The sequence below is a fragment of the Leptodactylus fuscus genome, unplaced genomic scaffold (assembly GCF_031893055.1).
Source record: "Leptodactylus fuscus isolate aLepFus1 unplaced genomic scaffold, aLepFus1.hap2 HAP2_SCAFFOLD_141, whole genome shotgun sequence".
Classification (NCBI taxonomy): Eukaryota; Metazoa; Chordata; class Amphibia; order Anura; family Leptodactylidae; genus Leptodactylus; species Leptodactylus fuscus.
This window is the reverse complement of record NW_027440163.1, coordinates 244,605-255,467: the sequence shown is the minus strand read 5'-3', so window position 1 is coordinate 255,467 and position 10,863 is coordinate 244,605.

The window sequence follows — 10,863 nt, the reverse complement described above, 5'->3', positions numbered from 1 at the left end:
TGAGGCTGGCTCCATAGACTCCGAGGAGGACATGTACTCACAGAAGCAGGTACTAAGGCTGGCTCCATAGACCCCGAGGAGGCCTGTACTCACAGAAGCAGGTACTAAGGCTGGCTCCATAGACCCCGAGGAGGCCATGTACTCACAGAAGCAGGTACTGAGGCTGGCTCCATAGACCCCGAGGAGGCCATGTACTCACAGAAGCAGGTACTGAGGCTGGCTCCATAGACCCCGAGGAGGACATGTACTCACAGAAGCAGGTACTGAGGCTGGCTCCATAGACTCCGAGGAGGACATGTACTCACAGAAGCAGGTACTGAGGCTGGCTCCATAGACTCCGAGGAGGACATGTACTCACAGAAGCAGGTACTGAGGCTGGCTCCATAGACCCCGAGGAGGACATGTCTCACAGAAGCAGGTACTGAGGCTGGCTCCATAGACCCCGAGGAGGCCTGTACTCACAGAAGCAGGTACTGAGGCTGGCTCCATAGACCCCGAGGAGGACATGTCTCACAGAAGCAGGTACTGAGGCTGGCTCCATAGACCCCGAGGAGGCCATGTACTCACAGAAGCAGGTACTAAGGCTGGCTCCATAGACTCCGAGGAGGCCTGTACTCACAGAAGCAGGTACTGAGGCTGGCTCCATAGACCCCGAGGAGGACATGTCTCACAGAAGCAGGTACTGAGGCTGGCTCCATAGACCCCGAGGAGGCCATGTACTCACAGAAGCAGGTACTGAGGCTGGCTCCATAGACTCCGAGGAGGACATGTACTCACAGAAGCAGGTACTGAGGCTGGCTCCATAGACTCCGAGGAGGACATGTACTCACAGAAGCAGGTACTGAGGCTGGCTCCATAGACCCCGAGGAGGACATGTCTCACAGAAGCAGGTACTGAGGCTGGCTCCATAGACCCCGAGGAGGCCTGTACTCACAGAAGCAGGTACTGAGGCTGGCTCCATAGACCCCGAGGAGGACATGTCTCACAGAAGCAGGTACTGAGGCTGGCTCCATAGACTCCGAGGAGGACATGTACTCACAGAAGCAGGTACTGAGGCTGGCTCCATAGACTCCGAGGAGGCCATGTACTCACAGAAGCAGGTACTGAGGCTGGCTCCATAGACCCCGAGGAGGCCATGTACTCACAGAAGCAGGTACTGAGGCTGGCTCCATAGACCCCGAGGAGGACATGTCTCACAGAAGCAGGTACTGAGGCTGGCTCCATAGACTCCGAGGAGGACATGTACTCACAGAAGCAGGTACTGAGGCTGGCTCCATAGACCCCGAGGAGGCCATGTACTCACAGAAGCAGGTACTATGGCTGGCTCCATAGACCCCGAGGAGGACATGTACTCCAAGAAGCAGGTACTGAGGCTAGCTCCATAGACCCCGAGGAGGACATGTACTCACAGAAGCAGGTACTGAGGCTGGCTCCATAGACCCCGAGGAGGACATGTACTCACAGAAGCAGGTACTGAGGCTGGCTCCATAGACCCCGAGGAGGCCTGTACTCACAGAAGCAGGTACTAAGGCTGGCTCCATAGACTCCGAGGAGGACATGTACTCACAGAAGCAGGTACTGAGGCTGGCTCCATAGACCCCGAGGAGGACATGTCTCACAGAAGCAGGTACTGAGGCTGGCTCCATAGACTCCGAGGAGGACATGTACTCACAGAAGCAGGTACTGAGGCTGGCTCCATAGACTCCGAGGAGGCCATGTACTCACAGAAGCAGGTACTGAGGCTGGCTCCATAGACCCCGAGGAGGCCATGTACTCACAGAAGCAGGTACTGAGGCTGGCTCCATAGACCCCGAGGAGGCCATGTACTCACAGAAGCAGGTACTGAGGCTGGCTCCATAGACCCCGAGGAGGCCATGTACTCACAGAAGCAGGTACTGAGGCTGGCTCCATAGACCCCGAGGAGGCCTGTACTCACAGAAGCAGGTACTGAGGCTGGCTCCATAGACCCCGAGGAGGACATGTACTCACAGAAGCAGGTACTGAGGCTGGCTCCATAGACTCCGAGGAGGACATGTACTCACAGAAGCAGGTACTGAGGCTGGCTCCATAGACCCCGAGGAGGACATGTACTCACAGAAGCAGGTACTGAGGCTGGCTCCATAGACTCCGAGGAGGACATGTACTCACAGAAGCAGGTACTGAGGCTGGCTCCATAGACCCCGAGGAGGACATGTCTCACAGAAGCAGGTACTGAGGCTGGCTCCATAGACCCCGAGGAGGCCATGTACTCACAGAAGCAGGTACTGAGGCTGGCTCCATAGACTCCGAGGAGGACATGTACTCACAGAAGCAGGTACTGAGGCTGGCTCCATAGACCCCGAGGAGGCCATGTACTCACAGAAGCAGGTACTGAGGCTGGCTCCATAGACCCCGAGGAGGCCATGTACTCACAGAAGCAGGTACTGAGGCTGGCTCCATAGACTCCGAGGAGGACATGTACTCACAGAAGCAGGTACTGAGGCTGGCTCCATAGACCCCGAGGAGGACATGTCTCACAGAAGCAGGTACTGAGGCTGGCTCCATAGACCCCGAGGAGGCCATGTACTCACAGAAGCAGGTACTATGGCTGGCTCCATAGACCCCGAGGAGGACATGTACTCCAAGAAGCAGGTACTGAGGCTAGCTCCATAGACCCCGAGGAGGACATGTACTCACAGAAGCAGGTACTGAGGCTGGCTCCATAGACCCCGAGGAGGACATGTACTCACAGAAGCAGGTACTGAGGCTGGCTCCATAGACCCCGAGGAGGCCTGTACTCCAAGAAGCAGGTACTGAGGCTAGCTCCATAGACCCCGAGGAGGACATGTACTCACAGAAGCAGGTACTGAGGCTGGCTCCATAGACCCCGAGGAGGACATGTACTCACAGAAGCAGGTACTGAGGCTGGCTCCATAGACCCCGAGGAGGCCTGTACTCACAGAAGCAGGTACTAAGGCTGGCTCCATAGACTCCGAGGAGGACATGTACTCACAGAAGCAGGTACTGAGGCTGGCTCCATAGACCCCGAGGAGGACATGTCTCACAGAAGCAGGTACTGAGGCTGGCTCCATAGACTCCGAGGAGGACATGTACTCACAGAAGCAGGTACTGAGGCTGGCTCCATAGACTCCGAGGAGGCCATGTACTCACAGAAGCAGGTACTGAGGCTGGCTCCATAGACCCCGAGGAGGCCATGTACTCACAGAAGCAGGTACTGAGGCTGGCTCCATAGACCCCGAGGAGGCCATGTACTCACAGAAGCAGGTACTGAGGCTGGCTCCATAGACCCCGAGGAGGCCATGTACTCACAGAAGCAGGTACTGAGGCTGGCTCCATAGACCCCGAGGAGGCCATGTACTCACAGAAGCAGGTACTAAGGCTGGCTCCATAGACCCCGAGGAGGCCTGTACTCACAGAAGCAGGTACTGAGGCTGGCTCCATAGACCCCGAGGAGGACATGTACTCACAGAAGCAGGTACTGAGGCTGGCTCCATAGACTCCGAGGAGGACATGTACTCACAGAAGCAGGTACTGAGGCTGGCTCCATAGACCCCGAGGAGGACATGTACTCACAGAAGCAGGTACTGAGGCTGGCTCCATAGACTCCGAGGAGGACATGTACTCACAGAAGCAGGTACTGAGGCTGGCTCCATAGACCCCGAGGAGGACATGTCTCACAGAAGCAGGTACTGAGGCTGGCTCCATAGACCCCGAGGAGGCCATGTACTCACAGAAGCAGGTACTGAGGCTGGCTCCATAGACTCCGAGGAGGACATGTACTCACAGAAGCAGGTACTGAGGCTGGCTCCATAGACCCCGAGGAGGCCATGTACTCACAGAAGCAGGTACTGAGGCTGGCTCCATAGACCCCGAGGAGGCCATGTACTCACAGAAGCAGGTACTGAGGCTGGCTCCATAGACTCCGAGGAGGACATGTACTCACAGAAGCAGGTACTGAGACTGGCTCCATAGACCCCGAGGAGGACATGTCTCACAGAAGCAGGTACTAAGGCTGGCTCCATAGACCCCGAGGAGGCCTGTACTCACAGAAGCAGGTACTGAGGCTGGCTCCATAGACTCCGAGGAGGACATGTACTCACAGAAGCAGGTACTAAGGCTGGCTCCATAGACCCCGAGGAGGCCTGTACTCACAGAAGCAGGTACTAAGGCTGGCTCCATAGACCCCGAGGAGGCCATGTACTCACAGAAGCAGGTACTGAGGCTGGCTCCATAGACCCCGAGGAGGCCATGTACTCACAGAAGCAGGTACTGAGGCTGGCTCCATAGACCCCGAGGAGGACATGTACTCACAGAAGCAGGTACTGAGGCTGGCTCCATAGACTCCGAGGAGGACATGTACTCACAGAAGCAGGTACTGAGGCTGGCTCCATAGACCCCGAGGAGGACATGTACTCACAGAAGCAGGTACTGAGGCTGGCTCCATAGACCCCGAGGAGGACATGTCTCACAGAAGCAGGTACTGAGGCTGGCTCCATAGACCCCGAGGAGGACATGTCTCACAGAAGCAGGTACTGAGGCTGGCTCCATAGACCCCGAGGAGGCCATGTACTCACAGAAGCAGGTACTGAGGCTGGCTCCATAGACCCCGAGGAGGCCATGTACTCACAGAAGCAGGTACTGAGGCTGGCTCCATAGACTCCGAGGAGGACATGTACTCACAGAAGCAGGTACTGAGGCTGGCTCCATAGACCCCGAGGAGGCCTGTACTCACAGAAGCAGGTACTGAGGCTGGCTCCATAGACCCCGAGGAGGACATGTCTCACAGAAGCAGGTACTGAGGCTGGCTCCATAGACTCCGAGGAGGACATGTACTCACAGAAGCAGGTACTGAGGCTGGCTCCATAGACTCCGAGGAGGACATGTCTCACAGAAGCAGGTGCTGAGGCTGGCTCCATAGACCCCGAGGAGGACATGTACTCACAGAAGCAGGTACTGAGGCTGGCTCCATAGACCCCGAGGAGGACATGTCTCACAGAAGCAGGTACTGAGGCTGGCTCCATAGACCCCGAGGAGGACATGTACTCACAGAAGCAGGTGCTGAGGCTGGCTCCATAGACCCCGAGGAGGACATGTACTCACAGAAGCAGGTACTGAGGCTGGCTCCATAGACCCCGAGGAGGCCATGTACTCACAGAAGCAGGTACTGAGGCTGGCTCCATAGACTCCGAGGAGGCCTGTACTCACAGAAGCAGGTACTGAGGCTGGCTCCATAGACTCCGAGGAGGACATGTACTCACAGAAGCAGGTACTGAGGCTGGCTCCATAGACCCCGAGGAGGACATGTACTCACAGAAGCAGGTACTGAGGCTGGCTCCATAGACTCTGAGGAGGACATGTACTCACAGAAGCAGGTACTGAGGCTGGCTCCATAGACCCCGAGGAGGACATGTACTCACAGAAGCAGGTAATGAGGCTGGCTCCATAGACTCTGAGGAGGACATGTACTCACAGAAGCAGGTACTGAGGCTGGCTCCATAGACCCCGAGGAGGCCATGTACTCACAGAAGCAGGTACTGAGGCTGGCTCCATAGACCCCGAGGAGGACATGTACTCACAGAAGCAGGTACTGAGGCTGGCTCCATAGACCCCGAGGAGGCCTGTACTCACAGAAGCAGGTACTGAGGCTGGCTCCATAGACCCCGAGGAGGACATGTACTCACAGAAGCAGGTACTGAGGCTGGCTCCATAGACCCCGAGGAGGACATGTCTCACAGAAGCAGGTGCTGAGGCTGGCTCCATAGACCCCGAGGAGGACATGTACTCACAGAAGCAGGTACTGAGGCTAGCTCCATAGACCCCGAGGAGGCCATGTACTCACAGAAGCAGGTACTGAGGCTGGCTCCATAGACTTAGACTTGGAGTAAGCTAGACCCAGCAGAAGGCATAGTGAACCTGTAGAAGAGTCTCTGAACTCAGAGAGGAGCCCTGTCCGCTCCGCTGCTCAGCATGAAATATTGTAGGAGTAGAAACAACACTCCGGCCTATGTAGGAGGATCCAGCCACATCTTTTCAGATTTCCCGGCCTGTGTTGTCCGCACCACATACGTGCCAACGCCAGGACCTGTGCTGCCTGAACATCACAGCAAGAGCAGATGGGAAAGGGCAGTGGAGGTCCCACGAAGAACCCACTAAAGGGGAACCTGGGCCGGGCATAGTCAGGCTGAGAACTTAAACTCCTCTGGAGTGCAGTTCACCAGCAAGAAGGAGCACCGGCCTGGACAACTGGACCCTGAGAGCGGGCTACGTGTAGGAAGGCTACCAGGTGAACAGCGATATCCTGCGGCCTGTACACCGGACTCTATACCACCTGACCCTAAAGGAGAACACTGAGGACGTGGGGGAGGGGCTATAAATCTTTATGTGTCCCTACTAGGGTCAGTCACTCCAGTGTTGGTGCTGTCATGGTGGCGAGGGTAAAGTTATATACACTTATAGGTATTGTGAAGTGGAGAGGGGTATAGTGTGGGGTATTTTTCCCCAAGACTGTTGCAGTATATACAGGTGTTTAGCTTGTAGGTCCCGGACTGGAGTAAAGTTCGGGCCAGTCCTGCAGGACAATCCATTCCAGTCTTGGTATCAGACCAGCAGAGCCCTGTAAGTAGCACAGGTGAGCTGGTGAGTGACAGAGACTGAAAGACTGACACGGCCAACCAGCCTGAGAAAGCTCTGCCAAAAAGGACGCTGTTACAGGGCCGGGTATGTGCACCCCTTGCTTACTGGTAAACCCTGTATTGTTAGGAGGTCAGCAGTAGGCTGACCCCCTGGACAGTGAGGGAAGAACTCGTTTAGCAAGCCGCAGGACAGGCGTAGGGCTTTATTTTCATTTGTTTGTCTGGACATGCTGAGCTGCTGACATGGAGTCACGTTTTCCTCTTCGTTGGTGACTGCTATATGGGGAGGTGGGGGTGGGGTGGGGCGGGTGTATTGGGATAAATATAACAGTCCGTGGAGTCTCATCTTCCTCTTCGTTGGTGACTGCTATGTGGGGGGGGTGGGTGGGGCGGGTGTATTGGGATAAATATAACAGTCCATGGAGTCTCATCTTCCTCTTGTTTGGTGACAGCTGGACACGTATTGGGCAGCGATCTCCACAGTGGCCTCTTCTTCTCCCAGTAGGATGTAGAGTTTCCTCTTCTCCCAGTCTGGGATGTGGGCAGAGAGTCTTTGGTAGTAGACGGCCCTCACAGCTGAGTATTTGGTGCAGTGTAGCAGGAAGTGGGTCTGGTCTTCTAGGACCCCCTGGTCACAGTGCTGGCACAGTCTCTTCTCCCGTGGCTTGTACGTCTGCCTGTATCGCCCCGTCTCTATCTCTAGGTTGTGGGCGCTCAGTCTGTACCGGCTCAGGGTCTGTCTGTGCTTGGGGTGGCGTATTCTCTCCAGGTAGGTGGCCATGGTGTAGTCCCTTTGTAGGGATTGGTACACATTGGTGAGTTTCTTGGAGTTATTTATTTCGTTTCTCCATTCTTCAATGTACCGCTCTCTGTTTGCCTCTGTGGTCGCCTTTATTTCGGCCTTGGTTATCATCTGTTGGTGTTTTTGGTTTGGTGGTTGGCTGCTGTTTGGTTGGTGAATGTCTGGTTTGCTCCGGTGGCTTAGCCATGCTTGGTGGTGGTAGGAGTCGCTCCCCTGGATGTGTGCCTGGAAAGCTAGCGCCCTCTTCTGTATGGTGAGCCATAGGGGGAGTCTGCCTAGCTCTGCCCTGCAGGCCATGTTGGTGGTGTTGCGATGGACATGGAGCAGGTATTTGCAGAACTCCAGGTGGAAGTTCTCTGTTGGGCTGGAATCCCACCTTGACTGGTCTGGGTAGGTGGCTGGGCCCCAAACCTCGCTGCCATAGAGAAGGATCGGGGAGATGACAGCGTCAAATATCTTCAGCCAGACCCTCACCGGTGGTTTGAGGTGGTACAGTTGTCTTCTGATGGCGTAGAAGGTTCTGCAGGCTTTTGCTTTCAGGGTTTCTATTGCTGCTTTGAAGCTTCCTGATTGGCTGAGCTCCAGCCCCAGGTCGGTGTAGCTGTTGGTTTTCTCCAGTGTGGAGCCGTTCAGTGTGAATTGTGGGGTAGTGGAGGCTTTATTGTGGCCCTTCTTCTGGAATACCATGACTTTGGTCTTCTTCTGGTTGATGGGTAGGGCCCATGTGGTGCTGAATTTTTCCAGCACTGACAGGCTTTCTTGGAGGTCTTTCTCGGTGGGGGCCAGGAGTAGGAGGTCATCGGCGTATAGCAGGAACTTCACCTCCCGATTGTTCAAGGTGAGGCCTGGGGTTGGTGAGGCCTCCAGGGCTGTAGCCAGTTCATTGATGTAGATGTTGAAGAGCGTTGGGCTCAGGCTACAGCCTTGTCTGACCCCTCGGGCCTGTTGGAAGTATGCGGTCCTTTTCCCATTCACCTTCACACTGCACTGGTTTCCGGTGTAGGAGCTCTTGATGACGTCGTACGTTCTTCCTCCTATTCCACTCTCTAGGAGTTTTAGAAGTAGGCCTGGGTGCCATACTGAATCAAACGCCTTCTTAAAGTCCACGAAGCAGGCGAATATCTTGCCTCTTCTGGTGTTGTGGACGTGCGTCTTGATGAGGCTGTGCAGGGTGTAGATATGGTCTGTGGTGCGGTGGTTTGGCATGAACCCTGCTTGGCTCTTGCTGAGGACCCCGTGTTGTGTGAGGAAGGTGAGGATTCTGTTATTGATGATGCTGTTGAACAGTTTCCCCAGCTATGTGCTGCTGACGCAGATCCCTCTGTAGTTGTTGGGGTCATATTGGTCCCCATTCTTGTAGATGGGGGTTATGAGGCCTTTGTTCCAGTCTTCGGGGAAGTGTCCAGCATTGAGCACGAGGGTGAATAGCTTTGCCAGTGCCGCGTGTATTGCTGGAGGGCTGTATTTCATCATCTCTGGTAGGATGCCGTCAGGGCCACTGGCCTTTTTGCCTTTCAGCAGGGCAATTCTTTCCTGTATATCTTTTATGGTGATTGGTGAGTCCAGAGGGTTCTGGAAGTCTTTGATGACTTTCTCCATGTCCCTCAGTTTGGTGATTATCTGTTGCTGTTCTGGAGTTAGTTCTTCTTCTGGGATGTTTTTGTAGAGACCTCTGAAGTAGTTGAGCCAGATATTGCCATTTTGGATGTGGAGAGAGTTTTTCTTGGGCTTTGTGCCCATGTGGTGCCAGGTCTCCCAGAATGAGCTGTCCTGGAGGGAGTCCTCTAGTTGCTGTATTTTGTGGGAGAGGTACCTCTGTTTCTTCTCTCTGAGGGTGCCCTTGTATTGCTTGCATAGATTGCTGTAGGCTTCCCTCACCTCCTTGTTGTTGGGGTCCCTGTGTTTTTGGTTGGAGGCTGTTCTTAGGGTATGGCGTAGTGCTTTGCAGTCGCTGTCGAACCATTTGTGGGACTGTTTGTTGGTTTGTCTTATGGGTTTGGTTGGTTTCAGGCCTGCTAGTTCTGCAGGATGTACTTGAGATCCTTCACAGCTCTGGTGACTCCCTGTTGGTCTGGCTGATAGGTGTTTGTATGGAAGTTTGTGAGCAGTGTCTTGATTTCGGGTCGGTTGGTTGCGTTGGTATATTCTATGGCCTGGTGGTTGGCCCATGTGAAATGTCTTGGTAGGTTGTAGAGGCCGGACTGTTGGGGCTCATGTGTGGGTGTTTTGTTCCTGGTTCTCATGTATAGTAGGATCTGGTTGTGGTCTGATAGATGGGAGTCAGGTGCGATTGTGAAGTCTTCAATGTCTGACAGGTCTGCGTCTGTAATGGCATAGTCCACCACGCTGTTGCCCACTTGAGAGTTTAGTGTGAAGCGTCCTCTGGGATCGCCTGTGGTACGTCCGTTTATTATGTACAGTCCTAGGCTTCGGCACATGTTCAGCAGTTGTCTCCCACTCTTGTTGACAATTCTGTCTTGGCTGTTTCTTCTTGTCTGTGTGGGTTCTGGGTGGTGGATCTCACTACCGTGCGTATGTGGGTTGTCGTCCGGGGGCAGGTAGTCTATCTCTGTGCCTGTCCTTGCATTCAGGTCTCCGCATATTAGTACTCTGCCTTTGGGTTGGAAGTGGACGGCTTCCCTTTGTAGGACCTCGTAAGTGTCGGGGTGGTGGTAGGGGGACCCTGGTGGGGGCATATATACTGCACAGAGATAGATGTCCTACAGGACAGTATAACTGTATATATATATATCACCTACAGGACAGTATAACTGTGTATATATATATACTAGAGAGAGGACCCGGCTTCGCACGGGTATATTACATGTTATGTTTGTGTAGTGGCCCCATAAGAATTGTCCAGTTTTGCACTGGTGTATTGTGTATGCTGTTCGTGTGTATGTCCATAAGCGTCATGTGATTATGTGTATCTCATTTTGGATATCAGTGAAAAACCTGTGATCAGTTGTTATGGATACCTGGAGTAAAGCTGTATCTAATCCTTCCCCGTGTAGTACTGTGTTTAGACTCAAGTATCTAATCCTTGTTGTTGTGGTACTGTGTGCAGATGCACATATCTAATCCTCCGGCGTGTGGTACTGTGTGAAGAGGCGCGTATCTAATCCTCCGGTAAGTGAAACTGTGTGCAGACGTGCATATCTAATCTTACGGCATGTGGTACTGTGTGCAGATGCGCGTATCTAATCCTCCCCCGTGTGGTACTGTGCAGTGGCGTAACTAGGAATGGCGGGGCCCCGTGGCGAACTTTTGACATGGGGCCCCCCCTCCCCAAACCGATGCCGAAGACCTCGACTGACCCCCTCCTCCGCACTCTATTATGTCCCTTAGTAAGCCCTGCACACAGTATTATCCCCCATAGTGTCCCCTGCACACACAGTATTATTAACCCCTATAGTGTCCAATGCACAC